General features: G+C 46.8%; 1 protein-coding gene across 13 annotated transcripts in view; it reads left to right on the top strand.

Annotated features, from left to right (window-relative positions):
- The window catches only part of SIPA1L3 (signal induced proliferation associated 1 like 3), a 237,901-nt gene that overhangs the window by 1,456 nt on the left and 214,580 nt on the right, over window positions 1-21,865 (top strand). The window contains exon 1 of one of the 13 annotated variants that reach the window (XM_033413792.2): window positions 12,845-13,013. The exons of the other annotated variants lie outside the window; for them this stretch is intronic. The gene's annotated coding sequence lies outside the window, so the exon portion shown is untranslated. Of the gene's footprint in view, window positions 1-12,844; window positions 13,014-21,865 lie in introns of those variants that run through there. 13 annotated transcript variants of the gene reach the window in all.

Below are 21,865 nucleotides of genomic sequence, written 5' to 3' on the forward strand. Positions count from 1 at the left end.
CTAGCTGTGTGACCTTGAGCGACAGACTTCACTGCTCTGTGCCTTCGTTTCTCTGTCTATAAAATGGGATTTTAATAGCAGCCACCTCGTAGAGTCGTTTTGAGGATGCAGTGAGAATACCATTTGTGAAGTGCTTAGAGCAGCAGCTGGCACATAGTCAGCATTTAATAAATGGTACCATTTATTCAGCGTTTTCCCAGTTTCTCAGAGACCCCCCTGAGGGTGGGGCTCTGGCTGTAGTGTTGGTCTTCCAGTGGGCCAGACTCAAAACTGGTCTGGTTGACTTCTCCTGCAGCCTCAGGTTCCATCTATGTAAAATGGGGTAACAATATCAGCCTCAGAGGGTTGTAAGGATTTGCTGAGATTGTATTCCTAGTCCAGAGCCATCTCTCACTAAGTAGCAGTTCTTATATATTATAATTGTTCTTCTTCAATGTTCTCCATCTGGCCCAGAGACTGCCTGACTATGGTGGGATGTGACATGACAGCTCTGAGCTACCCCACATGTTCCCTCCCAGCCTCAATGTCCCATCTGTGAAATGGTAGTGATAGGACATTTGTGCTAGGGTTGTTTTGATGATCCTAGGAGACAATTCATATTTAGTGTTCAGCACAGGGCCAGGTGCATAGTAAGCACTTAACAAACATGTCTTCTTTTTCTTGATAGGTCTTTGCTGCTTATGTTTGTATTTACAGGGCAGAGCAGGGACAAGGTTAATGTCTCCCCCCCCCACCACCGCCCCAATTTTTATTCACCAGAGGTTAAATTGTGGAACATACTGCAGTATAAGGGCCTGAGAAGAAATGGTACTGACTTGCTCTCAGCAGCCCCCTGCTCAGCTCTCACACACTCCTCCCCGCAAGCCAACACATTCACTCTAGGGCTTTATGTACTGTACCACTGCTGCCAGCACTTGACTCTGTCTCAAAGCCCTGTTAGCACCCTCAGCTCCAGTTCCAGATGTGGAGCCTGTGCTCCTTGATGTCCTCTGGTGACTGTTCCCTTGGGTACCATGAACTCAAAATGTTCAACCTAAACTCCTTTTTCCTCTCAGACCCAGTAGTCACCATCTTGGCAAATGGGCCAAGCCAGAAACTTGGGAGTTGCTCTTCTCCCCCAGGCTTCCCGGGTCTAATTGATTGGCAAGAAGGATGGAGCTGTCTTATTTCATAGCAACCATTTCATTGGCCCTTCTTGATCTCCCATCTTGTGGGCACTGAAATTCTCCCTTGGTCACTGAATATGGACTTTTCCAACAACGTTGAGTTGTTTCTTTCAAGTCACCAAGGATTGATGTATGTGAAACATTGATTTCATAGGGTGCCGAGAAGGCACTATGAACTTGGCCAGATTGCAATGGCCACAAGTCGGGAGTAAAGCCCTGGCTTTCAGGGGGCCCATTTCTACAGTTTTAGCCTGGCAAAGCTCGGCTGAGTTGCTAAATTTCTTTCTGAAAAGTTACACCGTGTCAGCGGCTTAGAATATCCTCTGTGGGAAGGGCCATCCTGGGCATTTTGGGAGGTAGCATACATACCAGGGAAGAGGCTGGGCAGGGAAATTCATTAGCTCTCCGTTTAGGGTGAGTCTGTTGTCAGATCTTTCATTGTAATTTCACTTGGAGATGGGAACCGGTGGTCTCAAATTTGTGCTGACCACTAAATTTGCCTAAGTGCTTTTTTATTATTTATTTATTTATTAAGTTAATTAATTAATCATTTATGGCCGCACCACAGGGCTTGCCAGGATCATAGTTCCCCAACCAGGGATCGAACCAGGGCCTGGGCAGTGAAAGCACCGAGTCCTAACCTGGACTGCCAGGGAATTCCCCCTAAGTGCTTTTTTAAATCTGAGGAAATAAAGCAATGGCTTAAAAAAATCTTGGTCTTAATTGTTAGTGACAACAGCATGTGGGTTTTTTAGCAGTCTGTGTGGAATGGTCAGAGTTAAACATGAGCCTGTTTTTCAGACATTGCAGTTGTTAGGCGGTAAATCAAAAATGGAATTTAGAACGTGCAGTGATTGGTGCCTTTTTTTGTGGTTATATTTCAAACTTCGGTGTAAAAAAATGACACAGGTTATGATAACAGCTTAACCTTGTTATGTGTTTAATTCCCCAAATCTAAATTAAATGTATTGAACAGTCATTTCCTCTAAAGTAAAGGGTTTGTTTTTAGCTGTTAGAATCAGATGCTATTGGACCAGTTTGTGCATTTGTGCTTTCTTTAAGACTGACACTGCTGTTTCTTAGAACTGCTCTGGTCATGGCTTTAATTTGTGTGTGTGTGTGTGAATTGGTTGAATTTGGCTTTTCAAAAGTTATGCTGAGATATACATGCTCATAGTAACATGTCAATACAGAGATACGTAAAGAAGACGATAGGTGCCACCCTCCACTCCAAAATCCCATCCCCCGAAGACAACCATTTATTCAGACAGTGAGTATTTACTGAGTATCCAGTGTCAGGTTTTGGAGATGTCTGAGAGAACAAAGTAGATTCTCTGCCCTTGGAAATTCGGGTAGATGCTCTCACTTACCTCTTTCTATACTTATATGGATGTATGTATGCAAATATTGACTGTTTTCTTCCTTCTCCCTCACCACTCCCCAAAAAAGGAGGGATCAAGACACACATATTTGTAACTTGATTTTTAAAATATTTGATAGGGCCTATCTCTTCAAGTCATTACATATCTGAATCATTCTTTTTCTTTTTTAAATATTATTTATTTATTTGGCTGCACCGGGTCTTAGTTGCAGCATGCGGGATCTTTAGTTGCGGCGTGCGGAATCTTTTAGTTGCGACATGAGAACTCTTAGTTGCAGCATGTGGGATCTAGTTCCCCAACCAGGGATCGAACCCGGGCCCCCTACATTGGGAGTGTGGTGTCTAAGCCACTGGACCGCCAGGGAAGTCCCTGACTCATTCTTTTTAACAGCTAGACACGCATTCTTCAGTGTGGACAGACCATGCTCCACACCACCGTCTCCCTATTGCTGGACATTTAAGTTCTTTCTGGGATTTCTTTTACATTCACAAACACACATCCAGTAAGCATTCTGGTACATAGTCAGTGTAGTGTAGTGGCTAAAAGCATAAACTCTGGATAGTGAACAAGACAGACAAGATCCTTGCTCTCCTAGGGTTTACATTCTAGCTGAGGGGACACACAATAAACAAGGAAACTTCCGGTGGTTTTAATTTCAGATGGAGGAAATAACAGGGTGGGGGGTATGGAGAGAGGGGTTGGGGCAGACTGGCGGTGGGGAAGGGATTTTTTTTTTTAATGAAGTATGCTTTCCTCTTCAAATTTTTTTAATGTTTATATTTTATTTACTTATTTTTATGGCTGCATCCGGTCTTCGTTGCAGCACGCGGGCTTTTCGTTGCGGCACACAGACTCCCTAGTTGAGGCACGTGAGCTCAGTAGTTGCAGTGCGCGGGCTTAGTTGCCCCACAGCATGTGGGATCTTAGTTCCCCGACCAGGGATCGAACCCGAGACCCCTGCATTGGAAGGCAGATCCTTTACCACTGGACCACCAGGGAAGTCCCAGGGATGGTTACTTTAGCTTGTGTGGCCCGGGAAGGCCTCCCAGGCCTTTCTGAAGGGGAGTCACGTGAGAAGAGGCACCAGCTGTGCCAGGAGCTGGGTGGAAAGACCATTTCCAGGCAGAGGGAACAGCAAGTGCAAAGGCTCAGATGTGAGAATGAGTTTGCTACAAAAACAGTATCGTGGCTGGAGAAGAGTGAATTCCCATTGTTTGAGTTCACACTACTTTAATTTTTGTAAAATAATAATGATGATGATAATAGCAGCTAACATTTCCTAGTACTTTACTCTGTACTTGGTGTTCTTCTAAGCATTTCACACTTTTCCTCAGTTAATCCTCACAAGAGTCCGGGATAGATAACTCACTTTACAGACAAGGAAGCTGACTCCAGGGTCCAGGCTCTTCCCCATATGCCAAACTCCTCTTCCCAGGCCCTCCTTAGCAGGCTGAGGCAAGTTTAAGAAGTGGATGCAGCATTTCCCTTCCATGTCGTTTGACATGCAAAGCACTGTGGACTATATTTAGTACCTCATTCATGTGGCAGCAGGAGTGGTCTGGGGATGTGGCATCGTTTCCACTGACAGTGAGACACGATGGGGTCAGTTTCTGTTGGGATGTTTAATTGGTTGTTTCAAAACTGAAGGCCCTTGAGCAGAGCCTGTCCTCAAATAAAACAAGGTTGACTGCGTGGCTGCCACACCAGACGCAAGTTAGCAAGAAATGAGGTGTGGTGTCGAAGGAGCATGAACAAGGCGGTGTCCCATTTGGGTGAGCTTTGCAAGAGGACTTGGGCCAGCCAGGGAAAGAGTGTTTCTAAGCACCAGACCAGCCTTATGGACTGTTAAAGTATTAAAATACAGTCCAGTAATTAAGGTGGTGATGCCTGGCCCTGCAGGGGCTCTGGGACCCTGTTCCAGCCACCATGACTATGTCCATTTTGATTTGGTGTAGCTTTGACCTTAAGGGCTGTGCAGTATTTTGAATGAAGGGCAGGCCTGGTTAGATGTGAGGATGGCAGTGGTTGCTTTTAAGACCAGGAAAAGTATGGAGAGCATCTTTCATCCAGCCATCTGTGAAACATTTTTTTCTACCCAGCCTATGTGCCGGGCACCATGCTAGACACTGACGGTATGAAGTCAAATAAGAAGACTCTGGTTCTCAAGGGTCTGCACCAGTACTGTCCATTAGAAATATAATGCGAGCCACCAATGTGAGCCATATACATAATTTAAGATTTTATGGGGAATCACATTTAAAAGAGTAAAAAGAAACAGGAAATTGATTTTAATACTATATTTTATTTAATCCAAAATAGTATCATTTTGGACTTCCCTGGTGGTCCAGTGGTTAAGACTGTGCTTCCAGTGCAGAGGTCATGGGTTCGATACCTGGTCAGGGAACTAAGATCGGTGTGGCGTGGCCAAAAAAACAAAAAAACCCCATCATTTCAACACGTAGTCAGTATAAAAATTATTGAGATACTTTACATTCTTTTTTTTTCACATTAAGTCTTCAAAATACAATGTGTATTTTACACCTTCAGCATCTCCATTTGTACCGGCCACATCTCAAGTGCTCAGTAGCCACAGGTATTGGACAGTGTGGACCTAGGGTATGAGACTCATACCCTAGGTGATAGGTCAAAGATGCCACCCCTGTTTTATCTTGGTGAATAAGGGCAGATGAATGATGAAAAGCATATTTATCATAGGCAGGGGTAGCTAAACTCACAGCTGTCATCATAAAAGGCCCCTTCTGGGCCTGGCAGTGTGCTTGGCGTGTGTGACCTGTGTTGTGAGGTGGCAGGGACTCTAATCATCCCCGCTCTACAGATGAAGAAGCTGAGGTCTGGCAACGAGAGGCCACTTGCTCACGGTTAGGAAGTGATGGAGGCAGAATTTGAACTCAGGTGCGTACTCTTAAATCTCTTCAGTCTCTGTTGTATATGTTGTGTTTGTGTTTGTTTGAGGGTTTGAGGGGTGGGGTCTGAGCTTTGAGCCACAAAAACCATAGGAAGGACTCATCACACAAAATGCATTCCCAGAGCTTGTCAGCGTCGATCCTCGAGTTTTATATTGGTGCTGGAGTGCTGGTTTAGACCTGAGTGACTGGCTGATCCCCTCCTTACGATGAGCTCGAGGTTTCCTGGGAACAGGTCTTTGCTTCCCAGGAAGGAGAAGGGTCTTTGGGCACTGAGGACGGTGGGCAGGGTGAGTGAAGGAAACGAGAAAAGGACGCAGCCTACTGAAAGCCCATTCTGAGCAAGCAGCTTATTTGGGTGTGAAGCCTCTCTTCTCTTTTGTCTGCCTCCTGTGGGAGCTGTGTGGCCTTTTCCTGTGAGCTCAGCGATACCAGAGTTTACCCAGTGTGTGAATCTTGCCCTTGCTGTGATCCAGAGGCATTGCTGGGTTGGGGGATAGCAGGAAGGGGACTCTTTCATCTATGGGAGTCATTGTTCTAGACCTTTAATTACTCTCTTGGTTCAGGGCTCCCCATCTCAGGAGCAAGGAGTGCTTGTTTCTCCTACTCAGACAAGGCAGGTGCTGGAGATTCTGAGTCTGTTCATGTCCTCAGGTGTTGACCTCGTGCCAGCCCCTGTTTCCAGGTGGTAATTCATGAGAGCTTTAACCTCGTAACCACCCTTATCTCCTACTGCTGGACAGTGCCTGGCATGTAAAAGATGCTCACTGAGTGTCTGTTGGCTGAATTATTAATACGACCCAGCATTCATTGAGCTCTTACTGTGTACAAGGCACTGCTCCGAGTGCTTTTCATGTAATAGCTCACTTAATCCTCAAAACTACTCCATGGTGTAGGTACTCTTATTATTCACATTTCCTACGTAAAGAAACTCAGATCTTGAGAAGTGCAAATCACAAAGCTGGTGAGTGTGAAAGTCAGGATTCAAATCCAAGCCAAGTCCAGGCTCTTAAACGCTCATTCTGCAGTCTCTCCGTGGACGACAGACAACCGAATGGGGTGGTCAAGCAAGACCACACTGACTAGTTGCAGCCTCTCTATTCCACGTGTGGTCTCTGATCTCCTGGTCCAGGTAGCCCCGCAGCAAGTCTCAGGCCCCTTTGGGCCTGGAGGCTTGACCATCACTCTGGTTGTGGGGTTTTTCTGTGATTTTGGAACCTGCACTTCCCCTTTCTTTATTCTTTTATTTTTAATTTTTTTTTGGCCGTGTTGTGTGACATGTGGGGTCTTAGTTCCCTGACCAGGGATTGAACCTGCACCCCGCTGCCTTGGAAGCGCAGAGTCTTAACCCCTGGACTACCAGGGAAGTCACCCTTTTAAATAACAAAAACGCACTGGATATTTGACATTATTAAGGAATTCTTGTTAATTTTTTAGGTGTGATAATGATACTGTGGTTCTGCTTAAGAAAAAGTCCTTATCTTTAAGACTTATATTCTTTTTTTAATAAGTTTACTTATTTTATTTTTGGCTGTGTTGCGTCTTTGTTGTGGCGCACGGGCTTCTCATTGCGGTGGCTTCTCTTGTGGAGCACGAGCTCTAGGTGCACGGGCTTTGGTAGTTGTGGTACACAGGCTCAGTAGTTGTGGCTCGCGGGCTCTAGAGTGCAGGCTCAGTAGTTGTGGTGCACAGGCTTAGTTGCTCTGCAGCATGTGGGATCTTCCCAGACCAGGGCTCGAGCCCGTGTCCCCTGCATTGGCAGGTGGATTCTTAACCACTTCGCCACCAGGGAAACCAAGACTTATATTCTGAAATACCTATGAACTGTTAAAGACATCTGAGATTTGCTTCAAAATAATATGGATGGATGGGCAGGGAGATGGAGGGGGTTTATTATACTCTTCTTTTCACCTTTGTGTGCTTGAAACATCTCACCATGAAAAGTTAGAAGCAAGTATAACAAATTTCACTCAGCATTTGTGTGTTTCAAGCTCGAGTGTAGTATGGAGGAATTCCCTGCCTCTGCCCAGTTCACTTATATAATAAAAAGGAATTTTGTTTTTTCTTTTCATCATACGAGTCAATACTTGGCTCAGAGCTTTGGAAACCCCTTTGGTAAAGCAGCATCTGGCCACAGCGAGGGCATCAGTGAGCCTGCAGAGGCCACACGCTTCCCCAGCTGCTCTGAGCACTGACCACGAGGGTGCTCGTTCTCTGAGTCAGTTTGCAGAAGTCCCTCTTCCCTGAGATCTGGTTCCCTCCAGCACCTGACCGTGGGGCGCCTCCCACATTTTTTCCAAAGACGTGTTCCAGCAGGAGGCCTCAGATCCTCCTCCCATTCTCCCCTCAGGACAGCCGTGCACAGATCCTTCCTCTGATGTGTCTTTGTCAGGGCCCCACATGGAACCAGAATCCAGCATTTGGTTTGCCTCCAGCCCTGCAGCGGGAGGCAGGGAAAGTGCCCCCTTTCAGTTCTGACTTTTGACTTTTGACAAAGCTGCAAGATGCAGCATGTGCGGGTGCTGCGGACCTGATGATATTTCTTATCAAGACAGCAGATAAAACTCCTTGACAACAAACGTTCACTCTGCCCCACTTCACATCAAGCAGAGACTCCTGTTGCATTTGTTCTTTTGGGGTCTCTAACTGAACAGCAAGTCAGTGCAGGGCAGAAACCCTTGTGTGAAAGTGGCAGGAAAAGAGGGCACCCTTATTTGGGGGTTTCTGCTCGAGGTTTGCTTGCTAGATGGGTAGCAATGGTTGATGTGAACAGGAGCTCGGCACTGATCCTGCCCGAGGCTGGCGGCATTTGTTCTGATGCTTAGCTCTTTATACCACGGCGGGGAGGAAGGCAGGCGGAGTCCTGCAGCCCCTCCGGCTCCCTCAAGCATCTGCCTCCAGCACCTTCATCAGTTCTGCCTTTACTTTTCCTTCACAGGCTCTGAGGTGCGTCCAGCATGGAGAGAACATTAGTATCACTGTCACCAGTTTAGGCAGCTTGCTTTTTCCGGGTTTCCCAGTATAGACCTGGCACATGTTGGATCTGAGGGTGGCAAACCCCAAACACTGACACCAATTCTGAGTTTTTATTTATTTATTTATTTTTATATTATTTTGGCTGCGCTGGGTCTTTGTCGTGGTGTGCAGGCTCTTCGCTATGGTGCATGGGCTCTAGAGCGCCGGGCTCAGTAGTTGCGGCGCGTGGGCTTAGTTGCCCCGTGGCATGTGGGATCTTAGTTCCCCGACCAGGGATCGAACCTGTGTCCCCTGCATTGGAAAGCGGATTCTTAACCACTGGACCAGCAGGGAAGTCCCTGACTTTTAAACTTACTCATTCAACAGGTATTCACCCAGCTGAATGCTCTTCTAGGTACTAGGTTTATAGCAGTGAGCAAGGCGGACATGGCTTCTCCCCTTCCGGGGCTCTCATTCAAGTGGGGAATTCAGACAGTAGACAGGTAAACAAGATGTATACTGTGTTAGATGGTAATAAATGCTAAGCAGAAAAAAGAAAGGGGATGTGAGGTATTAGGGTGGAGGGTGTTTAAATTTTAGACAGGGTGGCCAGGGATGGCCTCCCTGGGAGGTGGCTTGAGTTCATGCCCAAAGGAGGTGAGGCAGCGTGAGCAGTGGAGGTTTCTGGGCAGAGGGAGCAGCCAGTGCAAAGGCCCTGAGACAGTGGCTAAGAGCAGAGTGGAGGAGGATAGAGTGGGAAGGCACGAGGGCAGAGAGGTGTCGGGTTTGCATCTAGCGCAGCCTTGTCTTTTCTGAGATGGGCCATATTGCAGGGTTGATTGAGTTATTGAGAAAGTTGTGTCAGTTGGTATGCCTTTGGCTGCAAACGATAGTTAATAGTAACAACAGCAGCAGCAAATAGGTCATTTATACAATGTCTGCTGTATGCTAAGCACTGTGCTCGGCGCTTCCCACAAAGTGACTCATTTAAGCCTCCCAACAACGCTGTAAGTATGTTTATTACTCCCCTTTTGCAGATGAGGCAACTAAATTTAAATAACTTGCCCAACAGCTAGACAGTGGTGGTGACAGGATTTGGATCCCAGGAACCTGACTCCAGAGGCCACACTCTCAACATTTTATCACTTTGTGCTACTCAAACCTGAGCAGGCTCCGGAGTCCCCTGGAGGGCTTGTTAAAACACATTGCCGGGCCCCACCCAGTGTCTCTGATTCAGTAGGTCTGGCTTGAGAATTTGTATTTCTAACAAGTCCCCCGGTGATACTGGTGCTCCTGGGCCTGGGAGCACATTTTGAGAACTGCTGATCTACTATAATTTGGAAGCCCAAGTGAAACTGGCCTGAAATCAGGAGTTTACGATCTGTAACAAGCCCATAGATAGGCAGCACCAGGGTAGAATAATTAAGCAGTTCCACAATGCCTGTAAGAAGCCCAGCCCTCTCTACCATCCTTGGCGTGTCTTCTGTGTCCTCAGGATGTCCTCGTGGCCACAGGATGACTGTCACAGCTCCGGTCATCACACCCTGACAAGGCTATATCCAGCAGCAGAAAGAGAGCATCTCTCACTGTGTCTCTCTTAGGAGCATGGAAACCTTTCAAAGACGCCCCGCCTCCCAGATTCCCCTCATATCTCATTGGCGAGCATTGTGACACATGACCATGCTTGGGCAAATCACAGGCGAGGGCCAATCAGGATTTACTGTCCCCGCTGGGGCTAAAACCATCCTCACCTGAAGCACAGGACTGCCGGGAAGAGTGCTGCTACAGGAATAAAATTGGAGTACTATTTAGGAAAAGACTGGGAGAGGGGTATGGATATTGGGTAGGCAAACAATTGGATCTGCTACAGAAGTTAGGGAAACAAAGTGGAAGCATAGTACCTATATGTTTTTGTGCCATTGTCCTTACCAACTTCATTTTGTAATTACCTGATTCAGGACATAGCTTTTTGTTCTCTAATCATTTCTACCTTCAAGAATGTGTATATAGGGCTTCCCTGGTGGCGCAGTGGTTGAGAGTCCGCCTGCCGATGCAGGGGACACGGGTTCGTGCCCCGGTCCAGGAAGATCCCACATGCCGTGGAGCGGCTGGGCCCGTGAGCCATGGCCTCTGAGCCTGCGCGTCCGGAGCCTGTGCTCCCCAATGAGAGAGGCCACGACAGTGAGAGGTCTGCGTACCGCAAAAAAAAAAAAAAAAAAAAAAGAATGTGGCCCCACTGGGCATATACCCAGAGAAAACCATAATTCAAAAAGACACATCTACCTCAATGTTCATGGCAGCACTGTTTACAATAGCCAGGTCATGGAAGCAACCTAAATGCCCATCGACAGACAAATGGATAAAGAAGATGTGGTACATATATACAATGGAATATTAGTCAGCCATAAAAAGGAACGAAATTGGGTCATTTGTAGAGACATGGATGGGCCTAGAGACTCTCATACAAAGTGAAGTCAGAAAGAGAAAAACAAATATTGTATATTAACGCATATATGTGGAATCTAGAAAAATGGTACAGATGAACCAGTTTGCAAGGCAGAAATAGAGACACAGAGGTAGAGAACAAACGTTTGGATACTAAGGGGGAAAAGTGGCAGGGGTGGTGGTGGTGGTGGGATGAATTGGGAGATTGAGATTGACATATATACACTAATATGTATAAAATAGATAACTAATAAGAACCTGCTGTATAAAAAAGTAAAATAAAAATTTTAAAAATGGCAAAAAAAATTTTTTTCTTGGAATTAAAAAAAAAGAATGTGGCCCCTGCTATTAACGTATTAAATGTGACATTAATTGAACAGTTATAATTTAATAATCCCACCCTCTCCTCCAAACAACACGTGAAAGTGACCGTTCATTTTGCAGACTGACATTTCCTGTGGGTGCCTGTTGCTACTGCTTATGGACCCAGTGTAAAGCCGTTGCCCTGCAGGACTGCCGAGGGACTGAGGAATGAAGCGCAGGTTGTGGAGCCAGACTACTTGGGCGTAAGTCCTGGTTCCATCTCAGGCTCCCATGTGACCTTGGGCAAGCCACTAGCCTTGCAGTGCCTCAGTTTCCATATCTTTAAGGTGGTAATGGTACTGTCCTCCTAGGTTGTTGAGAGAGTTCAGTGCATTCAGGCACGTAAAGCATTTAGAGCACTGCAGCGCCGGGCCCACAGTGACCACTCAGTACACGTGCTGTATCTGTTGTTCTTTCAATATTTTGTGCCAGTTTACTCACAGGGAACTGTTAGCTCCCTGAGGGCAGGGTTTATGTGGTTTTTGTTTATCACTGTGTCCTAGTGCAGGACTCAGAGTAGATGTTTTGTATATTTTTTCTGTGGACGAAAGGAAGGGCAGTAAGTGTCGGTTTTTTGTTTTTTTTTTTCATTCCCTTCAGCTGCCCAGAATTTAAACTCCGTGACTATAATTACCCCGTTTTGAAGATAAAAGCTGAACCTGATTGAATCTGAGGGCAGCATGTGATAACTGCAGCTGCTATTTATTGAGCATTTTTGTGCGTTAGGGCTAAGCGCTCACTCTAAGCTCTCACTGATACCCCGTGCTCACCCCATTTTACGGATGAGGAAACTGAGGCCCAGTTGGGGGGACCTGTCTTTCCTCTTGAGAGGAGATGTAGTGCAGTGGTTAACAACTGGAAACCCAGAGTTGCTCTGCTTGGCTTGACCCTCTGCCCCACCACTTTCTTGCTGGGTGACCTTTAGCCTGTGACTTCTCTGTTCTTGAACTTTCTCTTATGTAAAATAGGAATGCTAATAGTGCTGACTTAGAGGGTGGCTGTGAGGGTTGGGGGAGGTAATTCACGTGAGGTGCTCAGAACAGTGTTTGTGCAGAGTGAGCGTGGGTGGCAGGGTGCGGGAAGGGGGTTGGGGTTCTGGGGGCTGTTATTTTAGGTAGAACCGTTCCGTTGTGCTTCCCAAGCTGGCTGGAGGAGTCCAACAGCAGTGCTTAATCCTTAAGCGACGCTGCCCCTGCGAGCTAGCAGGGGAAAGGAGCCCACCTTTGGTTTGTGCGGCTGTGAATGAAGCGGGCAAGCCCAGGGCAGGCGATGCTGTGGGCGCCGATCCAGCCCCGGCTCTGTCAGCGAACAGGTGGCCCGTTCCTGGATCCCAGGTAACCGACCAGCCGCCTTTGTTACCTTGAGCTTTCACTTAAGCCCATTCAGGCTCCTCAGACCACGTGCCTGATGAGTAAGGAGTCCTTTTATTTCCCGCCCGCACAGGGACCCTTGGCAAAACAGCCCGCTTTGGGAACTCGCCTGTTCGCAGAGACCAGCCATCTCTCGGGGAACTCCGGTGGCTGGCGTGTTGTTCTCGCGGCTGTTGAGTAAGTCGCTGTTAGAAGCCGGCACGGCAGGTTCCCGTTTCCGCATTCCAGACACCCAGAGCGGGCTTGGGGGAGGCACCACCCACCCAACGGGGAGGGCGAGGGCGGGACGGCCTGCTGAGCGCAGGCAGGTGGCCTTGGCCTGGACGGGACTGGAGCCGAGAGCCTGGAGCTCCCCTCATAGTCACCTGCCTACTTTGTGATCCAGGCTGTGCTCGGGACATCTTTCAGGTGAGTGGTGTTTGTTAAGTTTGGTAGTGACTTGTAGAGGAGAGGAAGTTAATAGTGTGTTTTCTCCTTTCGGGAATTAGACCTGTGGTTTTTTGGTTTTCTTTTTCCCTCCTCTCCCATGAAATGTTTACCTGTCTGCTGCTAACTGTGAAGAAAGGGTGGACGGAGCATTGAGGGAGTGAGAAGGAAATGGGGGACATTTCTCCCTGGAGAAGGCATCGTGAATGTTGAGCTCCTAGGGGATGCAAACTTATGTACCAGTGGGGCATCCCAGCCTGGTACAGATGAGCTGTGTGGTCTCAGGAGAGTTCCTTTCCCTCTCAGTTTCCTCATCCGATGAAGTGAGAAGTAGCAGTACCCACTCATCTTTCCAATGAATCACCTATGTAAAGTGCTCACAGCCTGGGCACAGAGTGGTGCACAGTGTCAGCTATTCCCGCCCCCAGCCCCCCAAATTCCCTGTCTGACCTTGTCTCTGACTTCTCAACTGCTGCTGGCTGTACTCCAGCTACACTGGCCTCCTGCTGTTCCTGCCTCAGGGCCTTTGCCCTGGCTGTTCCCTCTGCCTGGAACACTTCCTTGGTATCCCCAAAGCTCCCACCCGCTTCGGGTCTCTGCTCAAATGTCACCTTCTCAGTGAGGCCTCTCTTCTCGTTAAATAGCACCTTCTCCATCACACTCTGGCCCTTTACTCTGCTTTAGTTTTCTTCATGGCATGACCACTTGATATGTTTATTATCCCCTCCTCCCCCACTGTAGGCTCCAGGAAAGCACAGGTACTTCTGTCTCTCCTTGTAGAACAGTTCCTGGCATGTGGTAGGTGTGGGATAAACTGTTTTATGAGTGAATTTATGATGGTGTCCGAGCAAAGGGCTGTTCCTATCTGGGTTTTGAGGAGAAAGTCAACACATCCTCAGATCTGCAACTGAGGGTGGGGCGGTAGCGTGCACACACACACCCCCTTGGTCACCCACTGGTCCTCTGGCCTCCCTGCAGTGTCCGGCCCTCCGACTTCCCGTCTCTCAGCCCCTCCCGTCTGTGCAGCCTGGGCCCTGGCAGTGGCATGGGTGCATGTGGCATGGAACAGACGGCCTTGGCCCTAGTGAGTGCAGAGGATGTGTGCAGGTTAGTTCAGGTGAGGAAGGCTTTATCAAAGACACCACACACACACACACACACACCCGTGTATATGGAACGCCGGCTTTATTATCAGGCCCTCTTGAGTGTTCCTGCAGTAGTGGGGGTCAGGGAATGCCTTGGAAATAAGAATTAACTGTCCAGGCAGAGTTTATCGGTCTCCCCTGCTTTAAAAGGCAATAATTCTTGCTCTGGGGCTGAACAGGTTTTAACTAAATGGTGAACCTCCAAGAGTCTGTGTAATAGCTGACACCTCCTCATCTGTTTCCTCCCGGTGTCAGCAATCGATTCTGTAAAAATATCTTGGGCAGGGCTTCCCAAAGCTCCACAGAGCGAGCTCAGCAGCCCTCTCGGGTTTCTCCCAACAGCATGAGGTACTGAGGGACTGAGGTGTGTGCTGCCTTCACGCACATCAGCACACCTCAGTGCCTGCTGCTGCTAGAAGAATGTGCAGAGTGTCAGAGGAGCAGCGCCTACAACATCTGACTGTGTCCTTTGAGCTCCAAGTGCAGTGGTTTTGGAGTTGTGTCGGGGACCCTCTTGCACATAATGTTCAAGTCCCAGCACTGCCCGAGCTCTAGGCATAGCACTTATCTTCACTAAACCTCGGTTTCCTTATCTGGAAAATGGGACTAATTAATAGTACCCGCCTTAAATGAGAAGTTAAAAGTGAGATGGGGTGACCTAGTTAGCAGTGCGTCTAGTGCATTGAGCACTCACTAAATGGGGATAATAATTATTTTTATGAATTGGTTTCAAGCCCTTTAAAATTTTTTCCAGTCCCTTTTTTGTGGGCTCCTCTCTACCCCACCCCCATGTCAAGCATCTTCCCACAATCCTTCACCCTTGGGAACAATCAAGTACTGTATGTGTCTTTCTACATAATTTTCCATGGTTATATAATCCTATGGGGGAAATATTATCCTATAAGGGATAATATTGCTGTCAATTTCCCACATTTTGCTTTTCTTACATGGCAGTACTGTGTGGAAATGCCTCCAGGTTCTCAGGGTAATACTCGAATTTGCTCTTTTTAAGGGCTGTGTAACACATGGAGGTGTGGGTGTACCATAATTTCTTTGACCTGGCTGTTACTAATGTGCATTCCCTTTGTTTCTAGTTGTTTTTTTCCCTCCAAATTATTATTTTTATTGATAGCTTTTAAAAATTAGATTGCAGACATCCAGCCTGCTTAGCCACTTTGTTAAGCTCTAAGCCTTTGAGAATGAATAGGAAGTAGCATTAGTATAATGAGGCCTCTTGCCCAGATAGGAGATGTATTTTCTGAGGGTTCTCACCAGGTCCAGCACAATGTTGAACCACATACTTTATTTTTTTATTTTATTTATTTTATTTATTTGGTTGCATGGGGTCTTATTTGTGGCAGGCGGGCTCCTTAGTTGCGGCTCGCCAGCTCCTTAGTTGTAGCACGTGGGCTACTTAGTTGCAGCTCCAGGGCTCCTTAGTTGTGGCTTGCCAGCTCCTTATTTGCAGCACGTGGGCTCCTTAGTTGCGGCATGTGGGCTCCTTAGTTGTGGCACATGAACTCTTAGTCACGGCATGCCTGTGGGATCTAGTTCCCTGACCAGGGATCGAACCCGGACCCCCTGCGTTGGGAGTGCGGAGTCTTATCCACTGCGCCACCAGGGAAGTCCCTGAACCATCAACTTTAAATGCTTTTTAATTACAAAAGTGATTAATAGATTCCTCATGCTTAATATAGATTAGTTGTGCTTAATGAGTACTTATTGCCAAATAAGAGAGAGAAAACTTCAAGTTTTTTCCTATTTCCCAATCTTTGTTGGAAATCAAAACGCACGAGAGGAGTTTGTGATCTATTGGCAAGTTTCTTTTTTAGGTGGTACTTTACTTAAGAAATATATTTGGCTTCCTGGAACTTGTGCAGTGGCGTACCCACTTAGAGGTCTGTTTCAGTTCTCTGCTGCTATATAACAAGCGACCCCAAACTTAATGCCTTAAAATGACAGCAGTTTATTATTTCTCATGAATCTCTGATTGACTGAGGCTCGATGGGTCTTCTGCTGGGTTTTTTTTTTTTTCAGTGTTTATTTATTTATTTGGCTGCCCCGGGTCTTAGTTGCGGCATGTGGGATCTTTAGTTGAGGCGTGCAGGCTTTTCACTTGCGGCATGCGGACTCTCTTAGTTGCGGCATGCATGCGGGATCTAGTTCCCCGACCAGGTGATCGAACCTGGACCCCCGGCATTGGGAGTGCGGAGTCTTAGCCACTGGACCACTGGGGAAGTCCCTCTTCTGCTGGTTTTGATTGGGGTCTCTCGTGTGGCTGGAGTCAGAAGATGGATGGGCTGGAATATGCTCAAGATGGTTTTACTCACATGGCACCTTGGAGATGGCTGGACCCCTCTCTCTAGTCTCAGAACCTCTCCTTCCACATGGTCTCGCCAGCCAGTAGCTGGATTTAGAACGTGGCAGCCCAGGGCTTCCTATACCTTCTTATGGTGTAGGTCCAGCATCAGCCCAGATTCAGTGTGGGAAGGAAGACGCAAGACTTGAATTCTGGAAGGTGGGGCCTATTGGGGCCCCTCTTTGGAGACCAGCACAGCCTTTGTTTTCTCACATAAGGAGAAGTGCAGAGGTCATCAGGACCAGGTGGTGCTGCAGTTTAGCATCTCCAGTGCCCCAGGCTCCTGTTTATCTGCATTGCTGCCCTTAGCCTAGTAGTGATAAGAAGGCGGCGCCCATCTCCAGCCCCACATCCTATTACAGGCAGAAAGAAGCAAAGTTCTATGCAAAAGAGATAGCACCTCTGTCAGGAAACCAAAGCCTTCCCTGAAATCCTTAGCAGACTTTTGCTTCCGTCTCTTTGGCTAGAACTTTGTGACAAGACCACCCCTTGCCGAAAGGAAGTCTCGGAAATGCAAGTTTTAAGCTGTGCTTATTACCACCCCTGACAGAGGGGCAGTTAAGGAAGCAGCGGGGAGAAAGGACATGCTGGGTAGGCATCTAGGAGTGGTGTGTTCAGACAGCCAAAGACATGATGGGTAAACTGAGGCAGCGTGCATTCATTTATCAACCGTTTAGTAAGTACCTGGAATGGGCGAGGCACTGGGCTTCTTACAGAGGCTACAAGGATCGGAGAAGTGGACACATTTGGGGCTAAAACTGACCAGGATCATTTGCTGGTCTGGACCAGATACTTGCTTAGCTCTTGTCTCCCATGTAGATGTTTGGAGTTGACTAAATATCATAACAATAGCCAATCTCATCAAGGGTTTAATTTGTGAAGAGGAGCTATGAACCAACTCATTTCATCTAATGGCCCAGTAGGCACTGTTATCATCACCCCCTTTTCCGAAGCAGAAACAGAGGTACAGAGAAATTAAATAACGTGCCATACGGCTAAGGAGTAGTAGAGTCGACATGCAGTCTCTGGTGGTCAGGCTCAAGAGTGTGTACTGAACCACTGCGCTCTACTGCTTTTGTTTGTTTATTACAAGAAACGATTCTTCCTGAAAGAATATGTAAGTGACAGCAGAACAAAACATGAGATAGAAACCATTTACTACTCCATCCCTCACTCCTGCGTCCTGCCTCATTGGTCTTATCTGTCAGTAACCTGGTGTATGTTCTTCTCACCTCTTTGTAAATGCATTCCGTTTTTTAAAGACGGCCTTTGGACACACAGAATCAGATTAATCATAATCCTTGGTGCATGGTACAATGGTGTTTTTAGTCTGTACAAAAATGTCTATTACAATGAATAGCCTTTAACCTACTACCTGCCCAAGAACTAGAACATTACCTACCAGTAACTTATACTGTGGTATTTCCCATTCAATCCCCAGTCTGCTCTCCCAGGGGTGACCACCATCTTGAATTTTTTATCATTCTTTGTCTTAAAATAATTATTTTTGAACTTTTACAAATGATATTGTAGTCTTCTGGGACTTGCATTTTTCAGTTAATACTGTGATTGATCCAGACCATTTGGTATAGTGGTATTTCATTTTTTACTGCTATGTAATATTCCACTGGCTGAATATACCACATCTTTGTTTAAGTCATTTCCATGACAATGCACATTTCAATAGTTTCCAGATTTTTTTGCTATTCATGGGCTACTGTGAATGTTGTTACACACATTTCCTTATGTGCACGGACAAGAATTTCTTTGAGGTATGTACTAGGCACAAGATTGGTGGGTGTAGGATATGAACATCTTTAACTTTGCCAAATATCATCAAACTGTTCTCTAAACATTCCCTCCGAGGATGTATAAGAGTTCCTGTTGTTCTGTGTCCTGTTATACTTGGTTTTGTAAAAGCTTTTTTTATTTTTGTCAGTCTGATGGATATGAAATGAAATCTCATTGTGGTTTTAATTTGTATTCTTCTGAAGACTAGTAAGGCAGTCTTTTCATTTATGTTTCTTCTTTTGGATATAGGCTGTTCATGCTTTTTGCTTCTTTTTCTTTTTCTTATTGGTTTGTAAGTGTTCTTTATATAGTCTGGTTACTCATCCTGGGGCTGCAGCCTATTTAACCTAATGAAAGTTTTATGATTCTCATGTCCCCGTTTCCTTGGTTGTCTCTGCTTGTTCTCTCTCTCCCCAACTCCATGATACCTCTTTGTGTACTCCAGCTCACAGTGACTCTCTCTGGAACAGTTCTCAAATTATGGGCATTTTTATACATTTGTATAGATATATGACTATACTTGTTCCACCCACTGTAACATAGCTTTGTAATTCCAGGTGTATCAGGATTAGGTTCAACTGTATATAATAGAATTATTTGTTTATTTCTCTCTCACATAAAGGAGCCCAGTGATAAGGAGGCCAGGGCTGCACTCTAATCAGGGACTCAGGTTCCTTCTCCCTTTTTGCTCTACCGTCCTTGTGCTGTCACCTCATGGTTCAAGATGGCTGCTCAAGCTCCAGCCATTATATCTCAGCAAGCAAGAAAGAAGGGATGAAGATGGGCACCCCTACTTAATGGAAGTTGCACACAATAATTCTGCTTACAGACTCTTGCCCAGAACTTAGTCACAGTACCATATATAGTTATAAGGGAATCTGGGAAATGTGTTTCACATGGCCTTGTTCTTAGTTAAAAATCAGACAATATTACTAAGTTAAAAGGGGGAGACTAGGGCTTCCCTGGTGGCGCAGTGGTTGAGAGTCTGCCTGCCGATGCAGGGGACACGGGTTCGTGCCCCAGTCCGGGAAGATCCCACATGCCGCAGAGCGGCTGGGCCCGTGAGCCGTGGCCACTGAGCCTGCGTGTCCGGAGCCTGTGCTCCGCAACGGGAGAGGCCACAACAGTGAGAGGCCCGTGTACCGCAAAAAAAATAAAAAAGGGGGAGACTAGATACTGGATTAGGCAAACAACAACTTTACTAGTTCTGAAATGTTCCCTAAAAATGGCTCTTAAAGGAGTTGCCAGACACCAGGATAGTACCTCTAGATGATGCACCCACCTTTTTTTTAAAATTTATTATTTTTGGCTGCGTTGGGTCTTCGTTGCTGTGTGCAGGCTTTTTATAGTTGGGGCGAGCAGGGCTACTGTTTGTTGTGTGCGGGATTCTCATCGTGGTGGCTTCTCTTGTTGTGGAGCATGGGCTCTGGGTGCATGGGCTTCAGTAGTTGCAGCACGTGGCTTCAGTAGTTGTGGTGCGTGAGCTCAGTAGTTGTGGTGTGCGGGCTCAGTAGTTGTGGCTCACGGGCTCTGGAGCGCAGGCTCAGTAGTTGTGGTGCACGGGCTTAGTTGCTCCACGGCACGTGGGATCTTCCCGGGCCAGGGATAGAACCCGTGTCCCCTGCATTGGCAGGTAGATTCATAACCACTGCACCACCAGGGAAGTCCCATAAATATCTTTTTAGAATTGATTTGGTCCAACCAAGACCCAACAAGTTTCACTGTTGGATTTGGTTCACATGCCTATTATGTGTTGTTTAGTCTACAGGTTCCCCCTCCCTCCCTTTTTTTTTTTTTCTTTTATAGTTTATTTGTTGAGAGAAGCCATGTCATTTGTCTTGTAGATTTTGTACATCTGTGTCTGGCTGATTGTATACCTGTGGTGGTATTTTAACGAGTTCTTCCGTCCCTGTGTTTCCTATGAATGGGTAGTGGATTCCGAGACCAGATCAGATTCATATTTGAGATGTACACACACACACACGTGTGTGTGTTGCTGGTGTGTGTATATCCATTAGGGTACGTAAAGCCTGTTTTCTCTTTCTGTGATGTTCTGTAGAGTTAACTGTAAATGACCATTGCCTAGACCCATGCTTTCACTTGGGGTTTGCAAAAATTGCAAACCTCCTCTTCATTTATTAGCTGGAATAGTCCTCTAGAAAGAAACCTCCCTCATCTATTATTCAGTTATCCTGAGGGTACTGACCCTTTTGACTTTTGTTTACATTAGAAATGAGTAGTGAACAATTGGGCTGGTGGTTTCTAATCGGCCGATTTTTCCTTCACTGATTCCAATCTTCTGTCTTTGTTTTTGTGTTCATTCATTTGTGATATTTACTGGTTTCTGCTACTGCCCACGTCCGTCTTGGATTTGGGAACAAACAGATGAGCCATGGTCACAGTCATCTCAATGTGTAGGCATGGCTGCCTCAGGCCTTACCTTTGACCAGGTGGAGCCCTATGTGCTTGTCAGTGTAACCAGGGAGAGTCGGCTCTAGACTGTTGACATTTTCATTTTTTCCCCCCTCTCTTTCCTGGCCATGTATTTTCAAACCTACAGCCTCTGGAGAGTTCCTGCTCTGTGCCAGGGTATAAACCTTTATGCTTGGGGCAAGAGGTGTTCGAGCGTTTGAATTTATTCTGGTCTGAAACTGCATTCCTAGACAAAAGAACAGTAAACGGCTGTGCTCCATTGGAAAGGCCAGTCCTTCTAGTAGCCTGGCCAGGGCGAGCTCTGACTCCAGCCACTGTTGTCTGGGTCATAAATTCTTAAGAGCGCAACACGCTTGAAATCATTTGGGTGCCTTGGGATCAGTTACACACTATATACCTGAGGATTTTCTTTCCTTCTGGAGGTTACAACACATTTATTCCCTCTTGGTGGGGAGAGAAGATTTGATTTGGAATGATGCAGAATTCCTTCGTTCATTCAGTCAGTGACTTGTTCATTTGGCAAATATTTATTGAGCTTCACGTGTTCCAAGTGCTGGGGTCAGAGCCCGCGAAAGTCCATAGTCTTGGAGTTTATGTTCGCGTTGAAGGACACAGATGATAAAGTAGTAAACAAATTGATCCGATATTGTACTTTCGGGTGGGGATGAATAGTGCTCTGAAGTCACTGAAGCAGAATGTGAGAGGACACACCTGGTGGAAGGTGGAGGGGGGCTGTGGGAGGCTGGATAGCTGGGGTGCTTGGGGGAGAGCTTTGCCGGGGTAGTGGTATGTCAGCTGAGTCTGGGATGGTACAAAGGTGGCAGCCTTGTGAACGACCTGGGGGAAGAGCCTTCCTGACAGAAGGAGCAGCGAATGAAGAGGTGGGAGTGAGTTTGGCGCGGCAGGGAACAGCAGAGGACACAACATGGCTGGAGCGCAGGAGGATGGGGTTGGAGGAAGGACAGGGATGACAGCTTGGTGGAGAATTTGGGTTTGATTCTGAGCGTCATGTCTCTCATTCCCTCTGGCTGCTGTGAGGAGCATAGATGGCAGAGGTGGGGGTGGAAGTGAGGTGATGAGGGTGGTGGAGTGAGCAGAGGGGTGTG

Source organism: Orcinus orca, chromosome 20, assembly GCF_937001465.1.
Source record: "Orcinus orca chromosome 20, mOrcOrc1.1, whole genome shotgun sequence".
In the NCBI taxonomy this organism is placed as follows: Eukaryota; Metazoa; Chordata; class Mammalia; order Artiodactyla; family Delphinidae; genus Orcinus; species Orcinus orca.